Genomic DNA, 26618 nt, shown 5'->3' with positions numbered 1-26618 from the left:
TGTGGTTAACCAGGTGATCACTAGGGTAACAATAACAAATGGAAAGTCCCAAAACTGATAGCTCAGCCTTAGCAAATGAGCAACTTTGTAGAGATTTATTCTTTGCAAAGAGCATATTAAATTATGATAGACCATTATGAGAACAACAAAAATAGAAGGCTACTGCTCTCTGACATTACAAGACAGCTGAAGCTAAATCAAGAACTGTGGAAAAGGGCTACAAAACCCTAATTTGAAATGAAGTCTGGTCGAGAGGCTTGCAAATGCAATTAAAGTCAGGTCATGTTTAATGGGCACAAAAATGAAAGCCTCCTGATGTGGAAAGCTGAAAAAAGCTCTCTGTCCCTGTTCAGCCATGTTCAGGTTATTGCCTTCATTCCATATAGCAATTCTCTACTCTCTCTCTCTCTCTTCCATTCAAAGGGTGCTGCACTTACAGTTGGCCAGCCCCGAGGCTCTGATGTGCCAGATGCATTTCATAGGACTCTTAAAGGCTTCATCGTGTCAGAGGGAGGATGAGGAGACTCTAGTCATGCTGAGGTAGAAAACACTAAAGCCACAGCCACTAAAACCATAGGACAGATGCAGGATATCTTTTGGCCACACACAGAATTAGTCTGGTAGAGTTGAATAGCACTGGGTACTGAAGGAGGCTGTTAGAAAACACAATACCCAATCCAATCCCCAATATAGCTCTGCGAGCACAGAGTCAGTCAAGTGGTACAGGTAGGGATGAGGTGAGTGTCTTACTCAAGGATACTTTCAGAAGTACAACAGTCCATCCTGCAGTTCATTAGATGTCAAAGATGAGAAAGAACATTGGCCTTAAACAGAATGACCCCATTGAAAAGCACATAAGAAACTATGATAAAGCAGAGTATGCTTGAGACCTATAGTGTGAGTCAGGGAGTTTGGCTGGTTAATTGGTGTAGCAGGGCTCCTTGAGCTCTGGCAATGTGATACGGATCCTGCTAGCAGCTAGTGGTCAGAAGGCCAGGACGCCTCGTCACCCAGAGAATGGTGATTAGCTCTGGGTAATGGTGCCTGCCAGCCCAATTAGCAGGATTATGTGTGACCACCACCCTGTGCCACTAATTACAACCAGGCCATGAGTGTGAGTGAATGAATCAGAAAAAGAGAGGGGGAAAGAGGTGTTCTGTGAGAAAGACACTGCGTGTGTGTGTGAGTATGACACCAGAAAGAAAGAGAATGAAGAATGAAAATTGTGTGTGCATTTGTGCTACTTCTATGTGTGTGAGCTGACAGCTGACCCTCTCTGCCACAGCATCCACCCTGTCATTTCCAATTACACCGAGCCTCAGGTCAATGCTACAGCATCACCCAGCTTACTAGACCTCATTTGTTCGACACCAGGCGTCAATCAGCCATTAACACACTGATTCATGGTGAGACACGGTCCACTGTCCTCAATGTAATTTTGAGGAGGTGCTGAGAGGAACTACAGGGCATAATTGCATGTATCTGAGGGATGTAAGTCTACCAATTGAATCTTTTTTTATAAAAAAAATCATTAAAATTATTATTACAGTGGTCCCAATGAACAAAATGCACAAAAGAGCAAAATCCCTTGCATAAAGGAACAGTGCTCCCAAATCAGAAATTCTGCACATACCAAAACACTTAACATGTTAACCGGAATAAAAAATGGCACAGATAAATAAATTGACCATTACTAACATTAAAAATAAATAAAAGTGACCCATTCTTGCCGACAAAAGAACTTTGTTTTGGTTTAGTCAAATTTAAATAGATGTGACCTAATGCGAATTAATTACCAGTATTCCAATGCAAGAACATACACAGGCTGCAGTGACGGCAGTGCAACTCTTTCACTTTCCTCTCTTTACGTCATCATTTCAAATTCCCAACACACAGATTAAAATTCAAATTTATATATACAGATTCACTTTTGAACATGCACTAATTTGAATGTACAACTGACTATTTGAATTATATGAATAATTAAAACAACAGTGGCGATGTGACATGAGGTGGCAGGCATCACTCAGCCTCCTAGCAAGCAACAATTCACATACAGCTGCTAGAGAGAACCTGAAGAGTGCCATTAAGTGCTGAGGCTCTTCAGCTTAGAAGCACTGCAACGTGATTCATACTGTGCTCCTTTTCATAAACGATGGCTTGGAAGTTGGTGTATGTGCACAGTGAGTACCTAGCCAAACACATTAGCAGATGAGATTTTCTGCTCTAATCATGGTTGTACAAGCAGGGCTATTCATCTGTGTTAATGTACTCATAGAGGACTACAGGTCATAACAGTGTGAAACAAGAGAGAACAGGAATCTCAAAGAGAGGAAAAGATGAGAGGAGAGGTGAAACAAAAGGGGAGGCAGGAAAATATTGTGTTTCAGCCAGACCTGTTTTTTTTTTTATATGTTCATTAATCATTAAAAAAGATATGGGAAATAATGGAAATGTTGTTGTTTTTACAATTTATTTTGCCTGTTTCATTTTATATATATTGTTGGATAGAATTCTGCGAGGAAGTTAATTTAATTCTGTGAGATCCTTACGCAAGATTCACAATATGTTTCCAATGTGATTTTCTTCTTTTATGCATGCAATGCATTTAGCCAATAAAACCACAGCAGTACAGCTGGATGTAATTAAACTTTTGTGCTACAGACTGTCATAATTCACTTGCAGTATTGTAAATCACATCTTTACTGCACCATGTGACGTCTGGTCATCGAAACAACATGACAGTATGAAACAGCATCGTTAGGAAATGTACACATCAGTATAACTACACTGACAGCACAGAGTCATCACTCATGACAAGTTGAAAGCTGCATTTGAACTGTATTTTGTTCATGCTAGACAGGCTGTCTGAATCTGGTCAAAACCTTCCTGCCACAACAGATCAATAGGCCTGCAGACAAATGGATACAGGACACTATACAAAATATTATATGACACCATCTGGAAAGCTTGCACTGCTTGCAATAAGTAAAACAAAAGATATTGTGGGTGACAGGAACTGGGCGAGAACCCAGTACACATAATATACCTCATCCACTAGCACCTCTCCTTCCCCGCAGCTGTACCAGCTACGCCTTACATGCATGCCGCATCAATCAACAATGGTCAGTGTAAACTTTCTTCAAGAGTCACACTATTATTTTCATTGAAATGGATGCAGAAATAATTAATAAATTTTGCGAGGTTGGGGGGGAGGTTCATACAGAGAACAATGTGCAGGTTGTTCCTGTCTCGCTCTGTCAGATAGCTGAACAAGGAGTCAGGAGTCTCCACCACATTGCCTTTCCTGGCTGCCAGAGCATTGCATACCTATATGTATAACAACAACAGACAAATTAGCATTAATACATTTTTCTAAATTATCTCCTCAAACACTCACTAATAGCTTGTCACAATCTTTATTCAGCCATTAAGCTCTGGCAGTATGCTGTATGTGTAAAACTGAGCTGCAAAACATTTTGGCCCATGATACGTAGCTCAACGTGTCAAGATGAGTCACACCTGTGTCTATTCATTTTTAGCACTTAACACTGCTGACTGCTTTTAATATAAGGCACTCTGGAAAATGTGTTAAATGGATTTGTTTTTATTTTTATTTGTCCATAATGAAGTAACTGCGTTCTGCATGATGTGTTCAGTCAAGCCTAATTCTGACCTGTTGTCGGCCTCTATAGCATTTTGTTAAATTAAATCTTTCTTGCTCAACATTCAGAATTGCTATCCAAAATCCTTGAGCCTGGTTTAGTTTAAAGCTCAGTCCATTATTGCAGTGGGCAGATTCGGGAAGAAGACAGAATTATTCAAGCGGACGCAAAGATTGAGAAGAAGAGAAAATAAAAACCTTGGATAAAGGTTTGCCCAGCACATCTTTCACTTACCACAGAATTAACATCTTGGTGTTTTGTAAGGGCCGAAATTTGTGTTTAAATAAAATATACCAATTAGCTCCACGCAGCTTAAACCAAATTTATCAAGGTAGCGGGTAAAATCTTTAAATTACATTACATTGGTCACATTGCATTCAATTATAGTCACTTTACAGAAATCTACCTTTGTGTTACTTGTTGATTCCATGAAACCACTAAACAACTTTGAATTGGTGAAGATGTAAATAAGAATAAAGACAAAACTGCTACTTGATATGTAAAGGCAAGGACAGAAAAATCACCTTGCGTAATGTAGCTGACTAAAGAGGTAGAAAGGAACAAATTGTACAAAGGCAGAGGTAATTCATCAAAATGGTAATTAAGGTCACCAAGTCAGGAGCCAAACTTCTTTATCCTGTTTTTCACAGAATAATTTAGAAAGTCGTTAACTACAAATTGTGTCCATTGTCTATTAAGCAGGCCTTTCATGGATCTCTCAGCTTTGCAAAAAGATTCTATTTGTGGGCTTTGGACTAGACGGTCTGCACCTTGAACCAGCAGGGAAAATCTGAGTAAGATTCTCTCATGCTGCTTATAAACTACTGTAGTGTTTTTGAGCAAGGTGCTCAGTCTCCAACCGCTCTAACAGAACTTGACACCTCTGATAGTAGAAGAGTTTGCTTATACAAGGTGCAGCACTACTTCTCTGCTGTGAGTATGAAGTATGAGTATGAGTGTAGTCACGTGCTGCTGTATGGCAGAAATGTGCTCAGTCAACCTTTCCTGTATAACTAAACGTTGAAGGAAAACAGAAAGCTTGATTATCTCAAAGAGATTAATAAACAATAATTAACTTCACATTCAAAATGTCACTTTCTTGATATTGGAGTCTTGAACAAAGATGCAGTTAGAAGGGAGTTACTTTTAGCAGGGGACCAAATATTAGATGACAGCAAATAACTGTGACAAATGGCGTCTGTGTAAAGTGTTCCATTTAGTGGAGATCAGCAACATAAGGGCGGCAGTCTGAGACAATTAATATTTAATGTTCACACAGTCACAGCAATATAATTCACTGCAATTGTGTGCAAATGAACTTCTCTTACACAATCTTAGGCACAACAATCTCTATCATTCTGCAATACTGTGATTTTGATTTTCCACTCCCTCTTTTGAGAGAACCACTGCAGTAGTGAAGAAGCAGCAGCGTGAAGAATGTGGGAGTGGAGCCATGTCTGTAACACAAGACCTATGGAAGCTATATGAGCCCATGGTTTGATCTAATCTTGTTTCATTTCCGTCTTTGTTTCCAGTTTTCCTTGTTCTAATTTCTTAGAGGTTAGGGTGATTTCCTCAGTAGAGGTTCATCAGATATAGTCATGTGCAACTCTGATGCAGAACCCAGTGTGTTTGTGTGATCTCTCAGGGTTTGAACTCCTGCTTGCCGTGCTGACTTCCACCTGGAATATCTGGTACTCAGATGGAGGCGGCCATCTTAGACAGGCTGTGTGTGCCTGACTGAGGAGAAAACACACACAAACACATGGATAAATACACACCTAGACACAGATGGACATGGAAACACAAAGTGGAAAGAAAACTAAACTCTTGCACACTGACTCATGCTCATGGATATTTTCCAAGAGGCGTATCAGCAAGTGCATTTCTGCATGAAGCACAGAGCACAAAATACTACGAAACTTAAATAAACACAATGGCTACTTTACAACAACAGCATGCCCACCTGACAAAGGGTTGTTGACATTATAGATTCTGGAAGATTATTTTGCATGTGATAAATCTGCCAGACTGCAATCATACAGTTTTGATTAACTGCCAAATTCCTTAAATTTTCCTTTAATCAGTGAAGCATCTGCTGAGCATTGTCACCAACCTTTCACTCTTTGTCCTCAAAAATGGTTCAGATTTCTTATTTTTCTGAGTCATTGTTAATGGAACTGAACACCCACGAATATCCACAGCCATGTACAAACTAAAATGTGCGACAACACAAATGTACTGTACACAAAAGCCATCAGTGCAGTGTTGATTCACGTTGTTTCTATAGTAATGTCGTGCTATTGATTTGCAATGGCATGTGGTAAAGTAGCACATTGACAGCAGGCTGAAGAGAGCAGAGCCTAGTGCTGAGAGGCCTTCTCTCTTTCAACTACAGCGTAGCTCTTAGCCGGCCCTCATGCTGTGTTTTTCAAAGGAGTTTCAAAGTGGGCCTGAATCATAAAACTGGCAAACAGTGAACACAGCAAAGACACATCAGAGCACAGCAGATGAGGACCTCTTATATTGATTGTGGTAATGTACTGGATTGACTGGACAAAATGTGACGGGTGGAATTGATGCTGTGGGTTGATGTATCAGGGGAATTGTGTGCACAGTGTATTGTTCATTTAAATATATGTATAAGGGCGTGTGTGGATGTGTGTGTGTTGTGTTCTCAGACACACTGTGTTTTGTTTGATGGCCTCTTAGAAGAGCACCCGGCTCATGGGCACTACACCAGGTGTCAGGTTGTAGTCCTCCAGCGGGGTTTCCATGGACTTCATGAGACCCTTCATGTCCAGTAGGTCCTCATACACACAAGACTGACTCAGGAAATCACCTGACCCACACAAACGCATCTCTCCTGCTGTATTCATCAATCTGTGAGTTAAGATATTACAATGGATTGATTCTTCAAATGATTATCAAACCACAGTCCATCCTAGGATCCCTCATCTTGTCTGCGAGGCCATTGTTACACCATGACATCACTGTGTGTACAGTCATAAATGTAACAAATATTGGCGGTTCTTTGTTGGGCCAGATGCTATGGAACATGAGGTGAAAGAGTGAACCCAGTTTCTTCCCCAGCAAAGCAATAAAGGCTGCCACACTGTCTGACAAAAACACTGAGCACTTGGAAACCCAATGGAAAACATTTGCAGTTCACTATAAAATTATTTGACTTTATTTTCCAATTAGTATGTGACCATGTTTTACCGCATTTTAAGAAAAAAAACAACTTTTTTTCTCCCCTTTGTCTTGTTCTATAAAGCATGATGTAAGTTACGTTTTACTGCTTTACACTGTATATAAACTTTACTTGATTACCACTGACAACCCTTACAGTTCAAAAATATTATTTTCCAGGGACATGCACACACAGACATCAAAAAGGGCTTGAGCACTTGCCCTTTTTCTTGGAGAGAAAGTGCCTTTTTTTGTGGTGTTTTTTTTTATTTTTTAAAATAAATAAATAAATTTCTTTCTCTCTCTATCTTATAGAATAAAAAATCTAAATATCAGGTCGGAAGATGAGGCTTGCTTGGATGCCCTCCCTCTCTCTCGCCCCAAGCCTCTCCATGCAGCAGCGCAGCACACACAGGCAGGCAGGCAGCAGCCCCTCCCAGCTCCCAGTTCAGGTGTTCTTATCTTGTGTGGAACACAGACTGGAGGCAAGTGGTGATAAACAAAACACTAAGCTACCAGTGCCTCGAGTTTACAGCTAATTAGCTAAAAGACAAAATATAGTTAACTTGTTTCTTACTAACACGCATGATAATGAGCTACTAGCTAATGTAATAAGCTAAAGTTCTGCTAAAGCAATATATCACGGCCATTCAGGTTAATGTACTGTACTTAATGGATACATTACAGATGAATACAGTAACATTTGTGCCTAATAACGTCATCACAATTGCCACATTGATATGCATATTAGGCGTTAACCAATTAAAATGTGCTGATTTGCATACATTTGCCAAGGCAATGCAGGTGAATAGGGCAAACAAAATAACTAAAGCATATCACCACAGAACATGCACAGTTAATGACTTACATAAAGAGTGTTCCCCCTGAAATGTTGTTTAAATATGCAGATTAACTTTTTTGTGGTTAATTTAGAAGAAATCTACAGATGCAAGTAGACAGAGGGTAGAGACTTAAAACAAACATCTAAACGTGTATTTTGGAAGTTTTCTTGCCATGAGAGTAACAGAAGACATGGAAGCAAAATAGACCAAAATCTCAAAATTGATCACTATAATAAAAAGTGTCCTGCCTTAAACAGTAACTACTTTATTTTGATGGTAGGCTTCTCGTCTAATAACTATCCATTCTATGATTTTGTTGTATCATGATTTTTACATGATACAGACAGCTCTCCATCAAATGTGAAACTAAGTCCTTGTCACCATCAGTTATTGTATGTGTGGTAAGTGTTAAATAGCAATAATAATAATAATAATAATAATAATGTATTTGTATTTGTACATTAATGTAATTAGACAGTTCAGTATTATGTTGCTTGGCTGCGTGAAGCTGAAGGTTATCTTGCTTGTAAACAAAATATATTGAAATAATTAATTTTAATGTCCCTCTTCTTGACCATAGAAGATCATAATGTGAACAGATTATTTTGTAGAAATTTAATAAGTATAAAACAATTGCGTGAGTGTGAGGGAACTAAAATAAAATGTCTGTGCACGTCCCTGTTATTATTATATTTGCAAGTGTATACCAAACACTTATTAAAAGTAATGTCCTTGGTGATCACTCATTGCTGCACAGGAATCACTTTTAGATTTTAATCTTGTGTTTTACTTTGTACACCAATAAAACATCGTTTTCCACCAACACAGAGCAACAAGCCTGACAGCGGAATCAGCGCGAATACAGGGCAGTTCAATTATAGTATGGGATTTTCTTCCGAAACCCTGTTCCTGATTTAGGCTGATTAAGTAGGTTTATTTTGAAGTTAATTTGCACAACATAGGCACACAGGTGGAATGATAAAGAACACGACAGTAAAAAAAAAGAGAAAGCTGATGCAATCAATAACATGCTGCTGAGATAAAAATACCTGAGAGGCTTATATCAACTTTTCATCTCAAGACAAACAACAATAAATGAAAAAATCTAAATGAAACCTTACATCACCACTGTCACAGTCAACCAAATACAAATGACAATCCAAAAAACATGAGAACATCAAACACTATCCATAAAACAACTAATTTCTTGTGTATCACCAAAAAGGAGCAATACCCATACTAGTGGTTTGGTTTAGAACAGCACAGGAAATGCATTAATAAATTCGACTGTTGGTTGGTTTGAGATTCAAATAAACTAGAATAACACACTTGAGCAGGGAAAACATTTATATTCCCACTTCAAAAACAATCTGACATTCACAACAAAAGGACAATCATCTTTGTAGTTAATAACAAGAATATCCTCAGACACATTATTGTCTCTGTGGGAAAATAACATTCACTGCTGTATTTCAGTGCAGCACAATTAATGCGGTAGCCCGTGATTAGCACTTGAATATGACCAAACATCTCTCCAGTTTCCAGATGCAAACTGGTCCAACTAGACACTGGAGCAGGAGGAGCAGGAGCTAAAGACAGGTTAAGATCTATTCATTCTGGTGATGCAATTGCCTTGTTTGTGCCATTTTAATCTCTATAAACAGATATCTGCTTGTCGTTAGACAATAGCTGATAAGTTCCAAAATTGGTGCCATTATGGACTTCTTTGTTTCACATGTTTTTTTCTTACAGATGAAATTAAATAAGACTGACAAAATCTAATTGTTAGGCCTTGAAATAAATAAAAAAGCAGATTAACATTAGTTTATACCATTCTCTGCCTCTTTATTATCATTGATTTAACCATGACAATGTAAGCTGTAATTGTGTGAGAAATGTAAAAACTTTACAACGGATTTCAATTGGGTCATTAGATCAACAGATTTTCCATATAAATGTCAACCCAGTCCTGATGTATTCTCTACATACTGATCAATAATGCTATCATGCGTGGAAACCCTCCTATGAATATCCTGCTCATATCAAGATTTATCTATGTGTTATAGTATTGGTAGAAAATATGTGTAATCTATGCGTATATGGTGGATAATACAGGGGATATTACACAGAAGATAAATGGGACTGCAGCACTCACAAATTATTGATATTCAAATACCCAGCTGATGATATCATATGTCTGAAGGGAAAAGTGGAAGGAGCAGTAAGACAACATGATTGTGCGAGTGAGAGAAGCAAAGAAACACAAAAGAGAGAGACAGAGATGCTGGTTACCTGAAGCACTAATGGATCCAGTGTGGTGATGGTGTTTTTGGTGTTTTTGACAGATACACTGTCATTTGACATCTACTGTAGCATAAATTAGTTTATTTATTCTCATAGAGATATAAATAATGACATTTCACCATTGTGAACAATTTAACAAAATGATATATTAAAATGGATGTTTTCATTTTGTTCGTGCACACCTGTTATATATACTGTATAATCAAAATAAACTAATAAAGAAATCTCTGTGCAATGGTTAGCTGAATAGGCTGATGGTTCACTACATGGACTGGACGCTTGATCAAACCTGTCAGGACCTAACTTGGTCTGATGGGTTCTGCTTGGACTGTGAAAGACTGAGCTTTTAGTCAGACTTACAGTTGCCAGTAAAGATATTGGTCCTGGCGTTGTTATTAAGGCTTATTGGCTCCCTGGAGAGGTGCAGACTCTGTGTCATCTACTGTATACAAAAATGTACAAGGGTAGTTTTAATTTCCACTCGTCCTATTTATTTGACTATTTTCAAGAGTATCCAAACCATAAACTGCCACCACAGAATGAGGATTCAACCACTCCCCCTATACTCTTGACACAGAGAAAGAAAACGTTATGAAAACAAGTGAAGGTCATACTTATTGTGTGTGCCTCATGGACTTTGAAGTGCTAGAAGCAGATATATTTTTAGTAACTTTTAGTTTAATGTGGCAAAGTGGAAAATGCTTCCTCAGTCTATATGGCAGCAGTGAACAGGATGACAAAAACAAATTTTGTTTAAAGGAGAATAACTACCATAATAAAGTTTTGAATAGCACTGATAGGACACAGGTACAACAAGCCAAGCAAGAACTGCTATCTTTATAGAATAGGGCAGACTTGAGTTCAGAAATAATTTTGAAAAATACAGTGATTACTGAAATGGTATAATTTTCTAGCATTTTTTGTTGAAGTTCAGAGTTGTGCAAAAACCTTCCAATATTTTGTTTAGACAAAATTACTTTGGGATTGGATTGAGCTAAAATTTTCAAGATTACTGAAACCAGGGGCACTTTTTTTCCTGATATTGCACAGTATGTATGTGTAATTGTATCCGTCATCATTGCGTGTTATTGCGTGAGATACTCGATCTCTGGTTGAAGAGGTAGTGTACCTTGGAAGGAAAAGGAGGAAAACGAGCTGTAACAGCATAACAGTTCTAAGGTGGCTTGAGACAGAAACCATCCAATGGGTATCACCTCCTTAAAACCCTGTAGGTTCTGGTTGATCATAGTACTGTATCTGCCTGATCTGCGACTCCTACATGTGGGAAGAAGGCAGGTTTTGTACGTCTAATGATACAGCCATGTCAAAGATACATGGATTTCAATGTTGTACTGGTAAAGAAAAAGAAAGTAAGAACAGGAAATGCACAAAGAAGGGAATACATCAGTGAAAGATGAAAGAGTAAGAAAGTCATTTCATGTTGTCCACTTCACATATTCAAGAGGCTAGACAACTCTACAATTATTTCCAGAATACAATATGGCTAAAAAGCAAATGTATCTAGTTTCTTTGTGGCGGTGGATTAAGCAGGCATGAGAGGAGAAGAGTGGATAGAGGGAGAAGAGAACAAATAATAGGCTGAAAACCAGGAGTGAGAAGGGAGAGAGCGTGGGACAAGTGGCAGAGGTAAGATGGACCAGGAAAGGTTGAAAGGAGCACAACAACAGAGATGAAAGACTGCCAGAAAATTGAAAAAGACTGAAAAGAGACAAGAGGTGATCTGGAGAGGGAGTGAGCAATGAGTGGAGAGAGAATGAAAAGTATGAAAGGCCAAATAAAACAAAAAAAAAAAGGAAAGAAACAAAGATAGACTGAGGAAAGCTGAAAAAATGAGAAACATTTGCAGGCAGCCTCTCAGTCAATCATAATCTCCTGGGTGTTGGATATGAGAGAGAGAGAGAGAGTGCAATTTTGCAGTGGTTATGATTATCATCACGGCTATAATCATAATCAGGGTAATTCCAGTGCGGGGAGATGGAAAGGCGGATGGCAAAGGGTGATGGAGGAGGATAAAATGTCAGATAGGAGGAACAAGGACATTACCAGGTGTAACCATGGTGAAATGCATAGAGACAGTGACACAGTAGGTGGATGAGAGTGAAAGAAGGACAGAGGGTGTAGAAAATAGACAGATTGCTAAAATGAGTAAGAGGCACTTTTAATTAAATAAAACTCTCACAATTACCAGGTTTACAAAGGCTGCGTTTATAATGATCATTTTAGCTTTTAGGGCACCACAAAGCAATGGCAACGTAATGAAAGAAAAATATAATAAGGATGTTCGGTAGGCTATATCAGAGAAAGAGGTGCGAAACCCTTTCAGTACAATGACACTGTTGAAACAACCCTTTTATTAACAAGATTATAAAACGGTGGCTCTCTGCTTGGCTACTACTATTACTTCTACTACTAATACTACTACTACAGTACAGTAGTGCTACCATTACTGAAATATAAAGCCAAAAAAAGTAAAGCAAAGAAAATATTCTGTCCCAAACAATAAAGGAGAACTTCTAAGGCCATGGCTTTATATGTAATGTAATGAATTATACAGTACAATACTTACAGACATTATGAAATTATGGCTATAGTAAAATAGGGTGCATGGCTAAATCGGAAAAGTGGAAGTTTAAGTGAAGGAGAGGTGAGATGTGAGTCCTCCCTCCACCAGGGGGCCCCATGAATACCAGCAAGAACAGTTCAGATATATTTTCAATTCATTGGCATGAATGTATAACAACAATATTGCCAAAGCTACACATAAATTACATAAAAACAATTATTTACAAACAAAATTTCATTAAATAAGTAAATAAAACAGCAAAAGTTGTGTTTCTCTGTGTTAATAAAAAATAAAATAATAATAATAAAAATATATAAAATAAAAATTACAGGAAAATAAATATTAAAAATAAAAGTCAATAAATAAAACAGTAAGTGTGTGTGTGTGTGTGTTAAATTTTTTTTAAATAAAATAAATTAATTAAACAGTAACGTGTGTTTGTGTGTTTTAATAGACAAAAAACTAATCAATTAATAAAAAAAACAACCTAAAATGTGAAATTTAAAAACAAAATACAAATAAAGGAAATAATAATAATAATAATTAGAAAATTAGTACAATGCACGCACATACACACACTTTAGGGTCTGTTCATGGTGGTTGCTCCAGAAGCTGTAGTCTGTAGTTTGGCTGGGAGCCAAAGTGGTGCCATTACGTTAAAGTCATCCAGGAAGCACAACAGGCGTTTCCCACCTGCTGGCACAGACAGAAACCTTTGACTCTCTTTTTTTATTCAGCAGGAACAGACAGGCATTTTCTTCTTCTCTTTAAACTTGGTCGATGAGAAATGCTTATTAAAATGAGATGTACACATCACTGAATTACTGTAACTGCAGAAACTAGTCCAGCCATAGAGCTTTTTTGTCAATATATATACCTAACAACTACTAGGTGCAACTGCTGCATAAAAACTGGTGAAATATAACCCACTATTTGATCAGCACACAGTGACAAGAAGAGGTAAATTAGGTAGTAATTCCCTCTAACATTAAACTGCAAAAATGTTCATTAACTTGATCTGATAGATCAGTTTTTTTTACCTCTGTATATACAAATAATAATCAAGAATGTCGTACCTTTAGCAGTGGAATGGCAGCTAAGATTATTTTGCTGCTTGGCCTGTTGAGACTGTTATTTCTGGAACTGTTTTGATGCTGCAGTGATTTTTGTGTTTAAGTTTTTGGAGATAGACAGCTAATACTTACTAACTGAATTGAAATTTAAGGGATTTACTGACTACTGGTGCATCCTGATTTTATTCAGTTACAACTTTGAAACTAACTAGAGGTTACTAAGAACTTTGCAAGAACTCATTTTTACTGTATAGTAATGCATATCTGACATCACCAGCTGCTACTAGTGACAAATACACTGTGGGTTGATGTTGATGTCAGTAATTTTGACACTATTCTCCACTGCTACAATGCTACTGTGGGAGACTGGCACAGCTTAAAAATGCCATCTTTGTTGAATACAGTATGTCAGACACCTTTTCAGGAGTACAAGAGGGACTTATGATAATTTGATTAAACTCCTCCATTTGTGCACTTCACAGCTGACTCACCTAGAAACATATGTCAATTAATGCTCAAGTGGCATTACAGTTTGCATTCACCAAACCCTTATGCGTATGTTCCTAAAACAGATTATTTTTGTTTGCATGTAATTATATTTGTAACACCACAAATGTCAAATAATTAAGTCAACAAAACTCTTTAAAACCACTATTTGTAAACATAATACCAAATCACCATGACAACAGTAAACTATGTGAGCTAATACTTACTTAATTCAAATAGTTAGAAAAAACATTTTATCCATGAGATGTTAAATTGTTTAGCTACGCTAAAATGTCACTAGATGAAGGTAATTTGTTAGATAAACTACAGTAAATGAGTAAAAGATTGATTTTTCGGAGAGCTAACACTATTCTGTAAGAATATCGTTCAATTTAAAATAATACTTTCCGAGTTTGTGGAATGTTCATTTTCACATAGAGGCTTTGTAGTAAGGTATTACAATAGGCATGAGAAAAAAAGTGTGAGGGAGGAGGAGATGGATTTATATGAGTAAAATGATTCAAACCAGGTGAAATGCATCAAAGATAAGGGGAGAATAAGAGAAATTGAGCTATTAACAGAGGTGCATGACTCTGAGAAAAAAAAAACGGAAGGAAGAGGGAGAGTGAAGCACTCACAGGAGGCTGGAGAGAGAAAGATGAATAGATGTGCAGATGAACAGAAGGAAGGAGAGAGGATGAAGGATAGAAAGTTGGAAAAGGCAGAGAGAGAGAGAGAGAGAGAGAGAGAGAGAGAGAGAGAGAGAGAGAGAGAAAGCAGGTGTGTAAGATTCACGGAGAGCACTTATCCCGAAATATATATGAATCCGTGGCAGGAAATGAGACAGATGCAAAAAAGGAGTGGAGGGAAAAATGGCAGGGAGAGCGCTGCCAGGTTAGAATGACTCTTGCTCAGAGTAGTTGCCTGGGAAAGTTTGGCAATAATGGTGATGGATGTGGGGGACCATGCAGTGGGGGTTATGGTGACGGATGGTGATGATGGTGGTAAAGGTGGTGGTGGTGGCGTGTGTGTGTGTGTGTGTGTACGTGTGTGTGTGTGGGGGGGTGATGAGTGCCTCCATCATCCCTTGCTCTCTAATAGCCCTTCATCAGAGCTGTCCAGCGTTGACGTGACTCAGCCTAATTGCGGTGCCTTGGAACAACGCGTCACTTTTACTCTGATTGTAGTGAAGCCGAGATAGAGGCTACTCAGAGTCGCCATGTGGTCGAATGGAGGCAGATGCGCTCTCTCTCTCTCTCTCACACACACACACACACACACACACACACAAAGAGAAGTAGCACATGCACACCCATCACCTGTACTCATCCACCTTTGCATGGCTGCATCTCAAGCTGTGAGTGAGATCGGCTTGTCCAAAGTTATATTTAACTGACACGTAAGATGTGTGTGCTGTAGCTGTGCACATGTGGATGAATTTATGCATGTTGATCTATAGATTTATCCATGACTGTGTGTGTGTGCGTGTGTGTGTGTGTGTGTGTGTGTGTGTGTGTGTTGCCTTTTATTAAATATATAACTCCATGTAGTGGTCCTACAGGAAAGACAAGGACACACACACATGCTGAGAGACAATTCCAAGGCTACCAGCCAATTTAAGATCTGACACTGCCCTAATTAAAAAAACTTTTTTTAAAGAGTTACTCTGATTTAGAATTACACTTTTATAAAGTTGGGGGACTCACAAGATATAAATTTAAATTGACTTTTAGTCCCAAGTGCATCCAAAACCGTCACTTCGTTCTATACAACTGAGACAACCCTGATGACATCATCAGGTTACACCTTAATGGTGCCCTGTGGAGTTTTGTTTACATTCTCACCTTTCCAGTCTTTCTCACCAAAACACCAGCAATGGTAATACAGCACACAAGTCTACCATGTTTTGTTAAGTACACACGTTAAGTTCTTTTTGCAGTTAGCCACACCCCAAACAATTAACGATTTCTGATTACACAGTTTATTTGAGTTATAATATACATGTATTTGCTTTTTGCCATACACTGTTTAAATGCAGTGCATACATTTTCACACTGTAGGGTTAAGTAAACATTTTCTGTTATATTAATCATTGTTTCTTGTGTTACCATATTGGAGAGAGGTCTGTACTGGTGGAAGAAAGTTGTGGCCAAGGGTGGAGGACTGTTATATCCTGTGGCCTGTCAATCAAGCCATACCATGTGCTGCCATGTTGGAAGGGGATTTGGGGTTTAGTCTGTTTTTCTTTGTATTAGTTGAAGTTGTCGTCCATTTTGTTTTTCCCTTGTGTGTAAATTGGTTTGGCACAAGCCACTATATATGTTCCCTTGTGTCTCATTCGTTAGGTCAGTTTGTTCCGTTTGTTCCGTTTGTATTCTGTTTGTTGTATGCTGTTTTGAGTATAGTTATATTTTGTCGACCTCTTTTATAGGCCTAGTTGTTAAGTTTGTGGTTTCTATTGTTTGTTATTTCTTATTTTTCAACAAAACTCTTGTTCTCCTCATTGCCTGACTGTTTGGTCCCTGACATTGGTCTAAGAAATGTGTTGAGGGCTTTCCTTTCCTCATAAAACATTTGCAAGTCAATTTTTTAAATTATATTATAAACCATGCATTGTTTACATACATGTTTGCTTCAAAGTATTCTTCTTTTGCACTGAGGTGAAATAGCATGAAACCAGTGACAGGACGGGAATTGCACCGCCTGCGTACTTACACATGTGCATTATGTATCCTTGTGCACAATACAATGTAATGAACAAAATGTAAAAAAATAAATACCTCACAGCGCCACAAGTGGTCAAAACTTTTGTTCTGCTCTAACAGGTGCAACATGCTGTAGATATTTCAATTTAGAAGCCCAATGTGGTTTGACTGCAGAAACTGATCCTTGTTGGTTTTTGAAAGTGACATTTTGTACACTGTTTAGGCAAAACTGTCTCCGACAATCAGTCAGTAAAGTAACTACACTGACAGACGTGGAAATGGATGAAAGGATGAGCGGAAAGTGGGATGAGATAAGACAGAAAGGATAAGAGGGGAGGGATGAAAGCATGACAGGAGAGAGAAAGACAGAGATAAGGGATGAAGGGTAAGAATGAGGGAGACAGATGAAAGCATGAGGGATAACAGGGATGACAAGATGAAGTGAGAGACGTAAGGTGGAATGAGAAAAAACAGAAAAGATAACGTGAGAAGAGACAGGAGGGCGAGGAGAGAAAAAGGAGTGAGACACGTGGAGATGAGAGAGGAATGGATAAACTGTGGTGGAAAGGGTAGGAAGACAAGAGCAGCGGATTAGAATAAAACTATCTACACAACCCTGACAGACAGAAAATATAAAATGTAAAAGAAGTTAAGTTAGTCAAATGACACTGACATCACATTTCAACATCATTTTGATTTTTTTTTTCAGCTTTAGCAAATAAAACTTTGTAAATAAAACTTTGTATTGCTATAATGCACTCTGACACTAGAATTAAACAAAATGCAATAAATAAGGATAAAGGCTTTTGTAAAGATATTTTGAAAAATACATGTATTGTGTACTGCTTTGCTTTCAATAAGGATTGTGGCAATTTTAACTTAAGTTTAGACCATTTAAGTTAAGTTGGTAAGACTCTTCACCTACTACATGTGCCTGGTAACGAAAATCTTCTTCATACCGTCTGGTGTTGCTAATCTTATAACAGCATACTGCAGTACATTGACCAAAAAAAGTATATTATAAAATTATACTAAAACAACAATTGGAAGAGGTTCTACATAGAGCACACACACAAACAGCGCACTGGAAGTGATTCTGTGTATGGAGGTGAGGTTGGTGACTGTAGGTGAGCAGACCTGGCAGCAGGTGGCTGGCAGGTTGTATATAGTGTCAGGTGCACATATACACACACCGACTCACACATATACACGTACACCACCCGAGGTCAGGTACACAAGGCCAGACGGTTACTCACTTGGCAGCATAGCACCAGCCCTTTGGCAGCTTATCTTCAAAAGAAGACCAGGTTTTGTTCTTGGTGTCCACGGAGTGTGGGCAAAATAATGTCCTGAAAGGGAAAGACAATGAAAGAATGAAACAGTTCAGTGCATAAAAGGTTTAGACAATGTTGGTGCCTGCCAAGAGAGGGATTTCAGTTGGTTGGACAAATAGGCAGCAGGAAGTTACATATTATTCTCGGCCTGTGGTGTGTATACAGGTGCTATCAGTGGTCTTTAGTAACATTTAGTGTGAACTAAAGAAAAAATCAGCTGTGAGAAAACTTGTTCCTTTCTCCGCAATGCCCAGTTAAAGAAAGAGTAAGCACAAACATTCATTGAAATGTAATTCAAAAACTCCACCAAAACACACGTGTAAAGGAGATTATTTTCTGTCTCATGGTGTATTTTCATGGTCTTCATGCTGTGTATGTAATAATGTTAAAGCTTGTGTATTCAATAGTCTTGGTAGCCATGGAAGGAAGCCCTGTACAGCGCATGAAACATAAATGAGCAGAGTGCTACAGATGCTGGCCAACCATGGTACCCGAAGCACTGCTACCAATCCAACCACCCTTCCTTTCTCATGATTTCGTTATCATATTGGCTTTCGTGGCCTATTACCTTCTGTATATCTGCCATGGGTTTAGTGCAATTGTTGAATCCTGTGGATACAGTGTTCCCACCTGTTACCTGGTACTACTCTAGTACTGGAGGCCATTTGTTGTCTTTTATTCATAAACTGATTTCACCTTTTAAGTTTATATGGCAAACTTGTAAAAGTAGCTTATTTACACATCCAGCTGACTGAGTAACATTAATTTGGAGTGCTTGTGGCGACCTGATGAATATAATTAAAATATTAACTGTCCTTTTTTTAGCTCTGTTTTGGTCACCACCAATTCCTGAAAGACATATCCAGCAATTAATCTGCTAAATGCTGCTCCACCATGTTCACCAGCTAGTCCCTAACTTTGCCTGTCCACTATTTGGTGCTGGGCAGAAAGTGTACAGTGGTGTGTCCAGACTTTCTTGACTGGGGTGGCCCAAGTGAGGCACTGACGGAGGGCTCTTGCAGTCAGAAAATAAAAAAATACATACTATAGAACTCTGACTGTTGATGCAGTTTTGTTACTTTCACACAACACTGCTCAACAGTTCGCTGAAATTCATTTTCCTTAATTTTATCTTCTCTAATAAGTGAGAAATTGACCTCTCTTTGTCGTGGGTCCAGGTTTGTCCCCTGCTAGTTGACATTTTGGTAGCAGACAGACTACTAGTTCACCAGTCACCAAAACAGCATGAGATGTTCTATAACCAAGGAAATGACACATAGAATACACTTCCTGTTATTGGTTTGAGAAATGAACCGCTCCAGAGCTCACTTGACATTGGTCCGAGACCACCTTTCGAGGCGGACCAGAGAGTGGTTGTTTGGTCTGCACCAGAGTCCGTATCTGGCGTCCACACCAACCCAAATGAACTACACCGAGGGGGTAAATGCTCAAGGGTTCGGTTCAAATGGACGAAACAAGGTCAGTGTGAACCCTCACTTCGGAGGAGGCTGGCTAGAAGTAGCACTTATTGGCACAATGGCACTAGCATCCTGTCTCGGCTAAATTTACAACCATGCTCATATGACGCATCTCTCTTGCTGTTCTTGTGAGCTGCTCAAACAGGACTTCCCATGGAGCTATTGATGGCCAGCTGGAGTACATTTTGAACGATTAGCAGTGGTGGGGGGTAGTGGGTGGTTGAAGATTACAGTAGATTGTAGTCCTTACTCGCACACTGTGCTCTTAAACCATTTCCCCCGGTTCTCATGTATATTCTTAGGGGCACATACAAGTGAAATACTCGCACTGTTGAGCCCTGACTTTCATGAGAAAACCATGAACATTCACAAATACTTGTCAAATTGTTGGTCTCATTGGGCTGGTAGCCAATTATAGTTTTGAATAATTGGGTGGCACCTGGGGTGGCCAATCAGATTTCAGGCCACTCCCTGGACATGCCCTTGAGTGTAGAGTCTGTTTTTGTGAGCTTTTTCACTGAAATAACTGCCTGCTGGTGGAAGCAGTGAAAGTGAACAAAAAAAGTAAAGTTGCAGGCTGGAAAACCAAAACAACGAGCTGAGAGATGCTTAAAACCTTTATAGAGCTCAGGGGATCTGCAGAATCTGGTTATAATTCTATGTGCCTTAAAAACTATGAGCAACCGTAGACATTTGACCCAGTCTTATTACAAAAATATTGATTATAGTAGCAAGTACTACTTACAAGTACTGCTTGCATTGTTGCAGTGTTAATCATATTGCCAGATCCGTGCAAATAGAACACCTCATGTAGAGAGAAAAGTGAAAAGTTCAAGAGTTTCAACATGCCTTTGTTGAACTGCCAAAATATGCAGACTTCTACTAACCGTATGATAGGATCAAAGACACACACACAACACATGGAGACAAAGAAATGCAGGTCTGTGAAGCAAAAAATGTATCTCCTATGTGATCTGCTTAACTTAACCACAAAACAAGTTTAACTTCTCTCCAAGTTTTCAACTAAAGAAAGCAGACAGTGACATGAGAGTGACAATAATAGCAGAAAAGGTGGCTTACAAACGTTTGATGTTCATGTTATTTCCACTTCACAGAAATAACAAGGGAAAGCGATACAGCATGACGCAAATGATAAAGTAATGGGGGGGAATGGGATAGAGTCAGTCTCAACATCTTATACTCCTGATTCAGTTATATGAAATGCCATCTAGGCAGCAGACAGAGATGACTCCACAGAGCTGAGCGAAGGGGACCGAATTAAAGTTCTAGTCTAAACATTACTTCTCAAACATTTTACAGGGTCAACTTCAGCCTGTGGAGCGAGCTATAAAGAGAGGAACTGAGAGAAAGGGAAGAAAGAAAAAAGAACAAAAACTTAATATACTGAAAGGGATCAGTATGCCTGCAACTCTGCTGTATACATGCGTGTTTTAAAAATAATGCTTGTTTACAGTGCATGGACCAATGTATGGTAACAAAGACAAAGTTTTACCTGTAGTCCAATGGCGGGAGACAATAAGTTGACAATCAACATGAATACAAATCAAGACTAAACATAATCAACTGGGAAGAATGTGATTATCATGGCTATTAAATATGATTATATAATGACATGTGAGTGCAAGAATAATGACTGTGTTGCTGATACAGTATCAACAAGCCAGCTCTGGGGTCTGATATAACTTCCAAACAAAAGATAACTTTCAAAGAGACTGCCAACTTACAAAACTTGTGGTCAACAAGAATGGATCGGTGTTCTGAGCAATGAATGTAGAGGAGTTGTTGTTTTACTGAGAAAGGAGAGTCCTTATGCTGGTGAGTGTGAGGCAGGCTTAGTTTGATTTAATACTCCCTCCACCATTTAATCATGTAAAACACACAAACACGGTGGTGATTTGTAGGCTGTCACTTTGTTCCATTTCTAATGTGAGCCAGACTGTCAGCTAAATGGATCAAGCCACTTGGATGTTCCGGATCCTTTTCCGTTTTAAGCTATTAATCCTGGCCTGTCTTTGTGCTTCTGCCATGTCGAATTTGCGAGACAGAACCAAAAACCTGCTTCAGCTTGTTTACCTTTGGAGAACTTTTAGCCCAGGAGAAAACAAATTCTAGTCAGTATATAGGCCCACTCACTTTAACAAACTGTAGTCCATTTGGACACTTCCCACAGTGTATACTGGTCAGGTTTCGATTCTCACCTGTTCAGGCAAGGAGATTTTCCCTTCTTGACGAGTGTGGGAACCTTGTTATCACATCCGCAGTGTGTCTACAGTTCCGTCAAACACAAGCCACTGGTTTCTCATTTAAAGAATAAAGAGGAGAGGCAAAGTGTGTGTGGCAGAAGAAGTGAGGTAAAGTTCAAATACCAGTAATGATTACACCTCAAGTTTGTGCTGGCACTGATGAAACTATGACGGACTATGGCACATCATTGTCCCACGCAAACACACTCTCTAATTCTCCATGTACTTCTCTCTCCATATTCTTAGTTTTTACTTTTTCCCTGTTTCTTCCTTCATTCCATTAAGAATATTTTTAAGTATTTGCACTATACTTTGACCTTTGTACTCTGTAGTACTCATCACTTGCAATGCTGGTAATCTAGGACTTACTACAATGTCAGGTAAACTGTCACTTTAAATTTACCCGACAAAACATTCTGAAGCTTCACCTCAGTATTCATGCGAACTCTGGACTCTTTGTTCAAACATGGCATGACATTTCCATATATTAGTGTCTGGCAAAATGTTGCTGTACAATGTCCTTAATAATCCATTTTACTGTGTTTGATGCTAATTTCCACTCACAATCCAATCCATTCCAAACCAAGGAGTAAGACAAGTCAAGGAAACTTTAAATGTGAACGAGACCAAACCAACAACAGGGAGAGACAGGCAGACACACAGAGGGGGAAATGCAAACACACATTTGACAAGTAAAACTGTCACAAGCCTTCTGGGATTGAGCCTTTTGGCAAATAAAGGTAGGAGGGAAAGATAAACAAGTCAAGCTGAAAGGAGGAGCAGTCAAGCGCTTAAGCAGACACACGCGATCACATACACACACATACATTCATTTACAATCGTGCGTCTACTGATGCACCTGCATGCATGGTCACATGAGGACAGGCACAAAAACAAAGCAGATGATAAACGTAGAAGACCAAACCACTCCACAAACCCTAAAGGAGTTCAATAAAAAGGGGGGAGAAAGAAGATATTGAGGAAAAATGGAGGCAAATGGAAGGCGTGCCCATGAATACAAGCGTACACACATACACACACACACACAGAAGTACCAGCAGGTGAACGCATGATTGATTTATAGATAGATTGATGGTTGTGTCTCAGCTGTTAGAGCCATCTCAGTGCATGGACTGCAATGTACAAACACAGCTGGGAGCAGGCAGAGGGGAACAGGTGATCAGAGCGAGAACAGTGCAGAGATAAATATCGAGTCACTGTGATAAGAAGTGGAGGGCATGAAAGGCAATGAATTTGAGGGAAGAGAAACCGGCAGAGCAATTAGAGGTGGGGAAATGGAACAGAGGAAAGGAGGGAGGAAATAAGGGGTGCTAAGGGGATGAATACGACGAATGGATGCAGTAAAAATGGATGGCTGTGCAAGCGTGTATGTGTGCACAAAAGCTACAGGCTGTTTTTCAGTTGCTGTAGTGTAATGGTTACAATCAGATTTTGTCCTGGTTGTGTGTTTACACATGTAAACATCATAACCCTCCATGCACTGGGCAAAGTACACTTTAAGCAGGGGCAGGCACTTTATTTCAGAAGCATTTTTGACTTTGTTGAAATTCTCTTTACATCCAGATAGCAATCAATAAATCAAATGCTGCTCCACCCACTCACCCGGGGCTAAAGGTGATCGCAGTGACACAGACTACAACATATAAGAAACTCTCTCTATCATTTGCCCTTTCCCACCCACATATGATACATGTTTGTCTCCTTGCTTTGTCATTACATCCACTCAGAAAGCCCGATGAGTCTGGCAGCATTTCTGGAGGGTTCTGTTCTGAACTGCGAGCCCTTTTTTTCAAAGGGTGAATGGAGGCAACACTGGACCAACGTCCTTTCTAATTTGAGTGGTGTAAAAAATAAAGAAAGGATAAGAACATGAGTGTGAGGACATGAGAACGTCAGTGAGTTCACTGAAGCAAGCATACTTATTAGCTTTTGTTGTATTATAAGTAGTGTCTTTTTTATTTGGCTACATTCTGAGGACATTTAATTATGTAAGAGTACTTTCTGGATTGGTAGCGTTCTCCTGTCCTTTGGGCCTGTGGATAATAAGCGGCTACAAGTTGGACTTTGTAAGTCCAAAAAATATTATATTACTCCTACAGTAACATAAATACCTACCACCTTATATTGCACAGTTTCAGAAGCAACATAAATTATTATCAGAAATTAATCAACCAAAATCTACAGCCTCAGAAACCACAAGAGTTGATTTATCTCACTATAGGAGCATCATGTGATAATGACTCAAATTGATCAGTTTGATTATTAACTTAATCAACATGAATGTGAATGACCCTACAAGGTTACATCCCTACTATGGATTGCAGAATATTGTACAGATTTGTCCACCACCAGTATAGTGCATTTTCAGCCTTTTGAAGTTACCACCGTATGTTTAACCGGCATTTACTGTATTATCAGCAACCAGGCTGTACTTACTAACATTGTGATTTGAGCTGCACACAGGAATAACTGGAAAAAAGGAAATTACAACCTCTGCACATGTCAAAAAAAGTGTGTCTGGCAAGGAAGTTTGACACTCTTATTTGTAGATGTGAGCTAGGATGAATGTAGACCTACTGTGTAAGAAGAGATATAGAAGTAGGGCTTGGCACGAATCAATATCCATAGAGAGACAGAGCCTGATTGTACAGCACGTGTTTATACATGCACTGCCTGTGTATGTGGTTGTGCATCAAGGTGAGTTTGGTGGCAATGTGAAGACTGCAGTGGTAAAAGGGGAGCAAAGACTGAAAACACATAAGTTGGAGCAGGCACCAACAGCAGCCAGGTACAAAATGTGGGCGACAACAAACCTATCTGATTGCAGCTCAAAGAATTTTTACCAAACAAACAAAGGAAACAAGAGAGGAAAAGAGGGAACAGAGAGATGGGAGTTGCTGTCCCAAAGGTGAACTAGACAGGATGAATGCTTAATGCAAACACATACACACACACACACACACACACACACACCCACTTGAAACAAGAGCACGGCACATAAACAAGCATCGTTTATTTCTCAGTGGGGCTCTTCGTTTGGCCTGCATCTGTATAAAGTGTTATGAGTGTGTGAGTGAACACTTGGCCATAGCAACATATGTGCTGTGTGAGCAGTGTCCCAGCAGGAGAGCTATGTGTGCCAGCACGGCGCTGGTTGAGAAACCTGGACAAAGACCGGACTGCAGTGGAAACTCTGGTGGGGAGGGACGTTAGACGAAATGAAAGAGCACGGAAAAGGAGAGAGAAATTTTCAGGTGCATAAAAAGAAAATGTCAGGGTGAAGGGGAATGAGAGTGAAGGAAAAAAGAAGAGGAGTGCATGGATGATAGGAGGAGCAGAAGAGGAGGAGATATGGGGCTTGGGGTTTGGCTGTCCTCTGTGGGTCTTGGTATCTCCAGTGAGCAGCGCTGGGCCTCAACAGACTACACACAGAGAGAGAGGTGGATGGGAAAGAAACACAGGAGGTAGTGGATGAGAAATTTCTTGGGCTGGCTGGCTGGCTGGCTGTCAGACACCTGCCTCTGACTCACCAACCTCCTGCTACTCTCCCCCTCTCTGTCCAGTAGGGGGGACTGAGTATGGGCGGAAAGAGAGGCTGTTAAGAAAGAAAGGACTTAGGAGAGAGCGATGGGGTTTCTAGCTAATGATGTGTGAGGGCTAAACAGAGACACGGTTTTGGAGAGAAAGTGAACGGGAGGGGGCAGATAGCTCTGATGGGCAATAGGGACACAGCTGGATGAGAGGTGCCTCCCCTTCACACACGCTCCCCCTGATTGTCAGATGGTGACGGTGAGTATGTGTGCGTCCAAAGTGCTGCAGATACTTCACTTCCAATTTCAGTCGACATGCCCCTCCTATCTCAATCCATCACTCTGTCTGCCTCTTTCCACCTTTCTCAAAATCTCTTAATCTTTTCAGGAGAGCTCCTAGGTCCTCTCTCTCTCAAATGTCACTCCATGTTCCCCACAGCATTGTTGGTTCACAATAAACCAGTATGAACACATCTCTATTTGAACTCTGCTGTCCTCTCTAACACACCGGAGTTCTGACCTCTTTCTTTTCAGCACTGGGACAGACTTGGAACATTTCTTTTTGCTTATCTTTAATGTAGTTGTCCTCAACAGATTGAAAGAGTATTGTGTCCATTTTCCATCCCAACACTGCAGTGCATATCCATTTCCCAAGCGCCAGGGTGTACCAGACAAGTGTTAGATGTATGGCAGTGCAGCATCAGCATTGTTTGTTTTTATTTGGATATTAGTTTTCCAGTGGAATATGGGGGAACCAGACAAAACTTTGCCCAAGTGAGAACTAACTTGGTGCTAGTTTTATGTTTTATAGCAGTGTGTTGTTATTAATCACCTCAAAGTATGGCAACTTTAAATTATGCATGTTTTAAAGCAGTATTAATAGACTTTTTGGCCACTCGGGCTGTGACATGTTAACACCTTCTCAAGCAAGTTGTTATGGCAGACTTATTAGAAAACAACTGCCTGTGGTACAGCAACATTAGCATTCATTGTCTCCAATAATCACACTCTTTAAGCTTTATTTTGGTCCGCATCAACCTCTGAGGGAAATAGCTGCTAGTTTACAGATTGAACAGTGGGTTTATCAGAACTTTTTTTCACTGAAAATTAAAATCAGAGGGGAAATTTATTTATTCTGAG

General features: G+C 39.4%; 1 long non-coding RNA gene across 2 annotated transcripts; it reads right to left on the bottom strand.

The window, feature by feature from the left end:
• Positions 1–13044: 13044 nt before the first annotated feature.
• On the bottom strand, positions 13045–22058 carry LOC119912384. 2 transcript variants are annotated; one of them, XR_005446146.1, is made up of 3 exons: positions 21883–22058; positions 18108–18200; positions 13045–13283 (listed from the first exon to the last, which is right to left on the bottom strand). It is a non-coding gene; the product is annotated as an uncharacterized LOC119912384 (long non-coding RNA). The 2 variants fall into 2 exon arrangements; XR_005446145.1 differs by having other exon boundaries at positions 13045–13280; positions 21883–22050.
• Between the last annotated feature and the right edge of the window lie 4560 nt (positions 22059–26618).

This window comes from Micropterus salmoides, unplaced genomic scaffold (genome assembly GCF_014851395.1).
Source record: "Micropterus salmoides isolate LMB-PRFRI ecotype aquatic unplaced genomic scaffold, ASM1485139v1 Ms_hic_scaffold_2, whole genome shotgun sequence".
In the NCBI taxonomy this organism is placed as follows: domain Eukaryota; kingdom Metazoa; phylum Chordata; class Actinopteri; order Centrarchiformes; family Centrarchidae; genus Micropterus; species Micropterus salmoides.
Note: the sequence above shows the minus strand (reverse complement) of the source record. Positions and strands in the feature narration are given on the sequence as shown.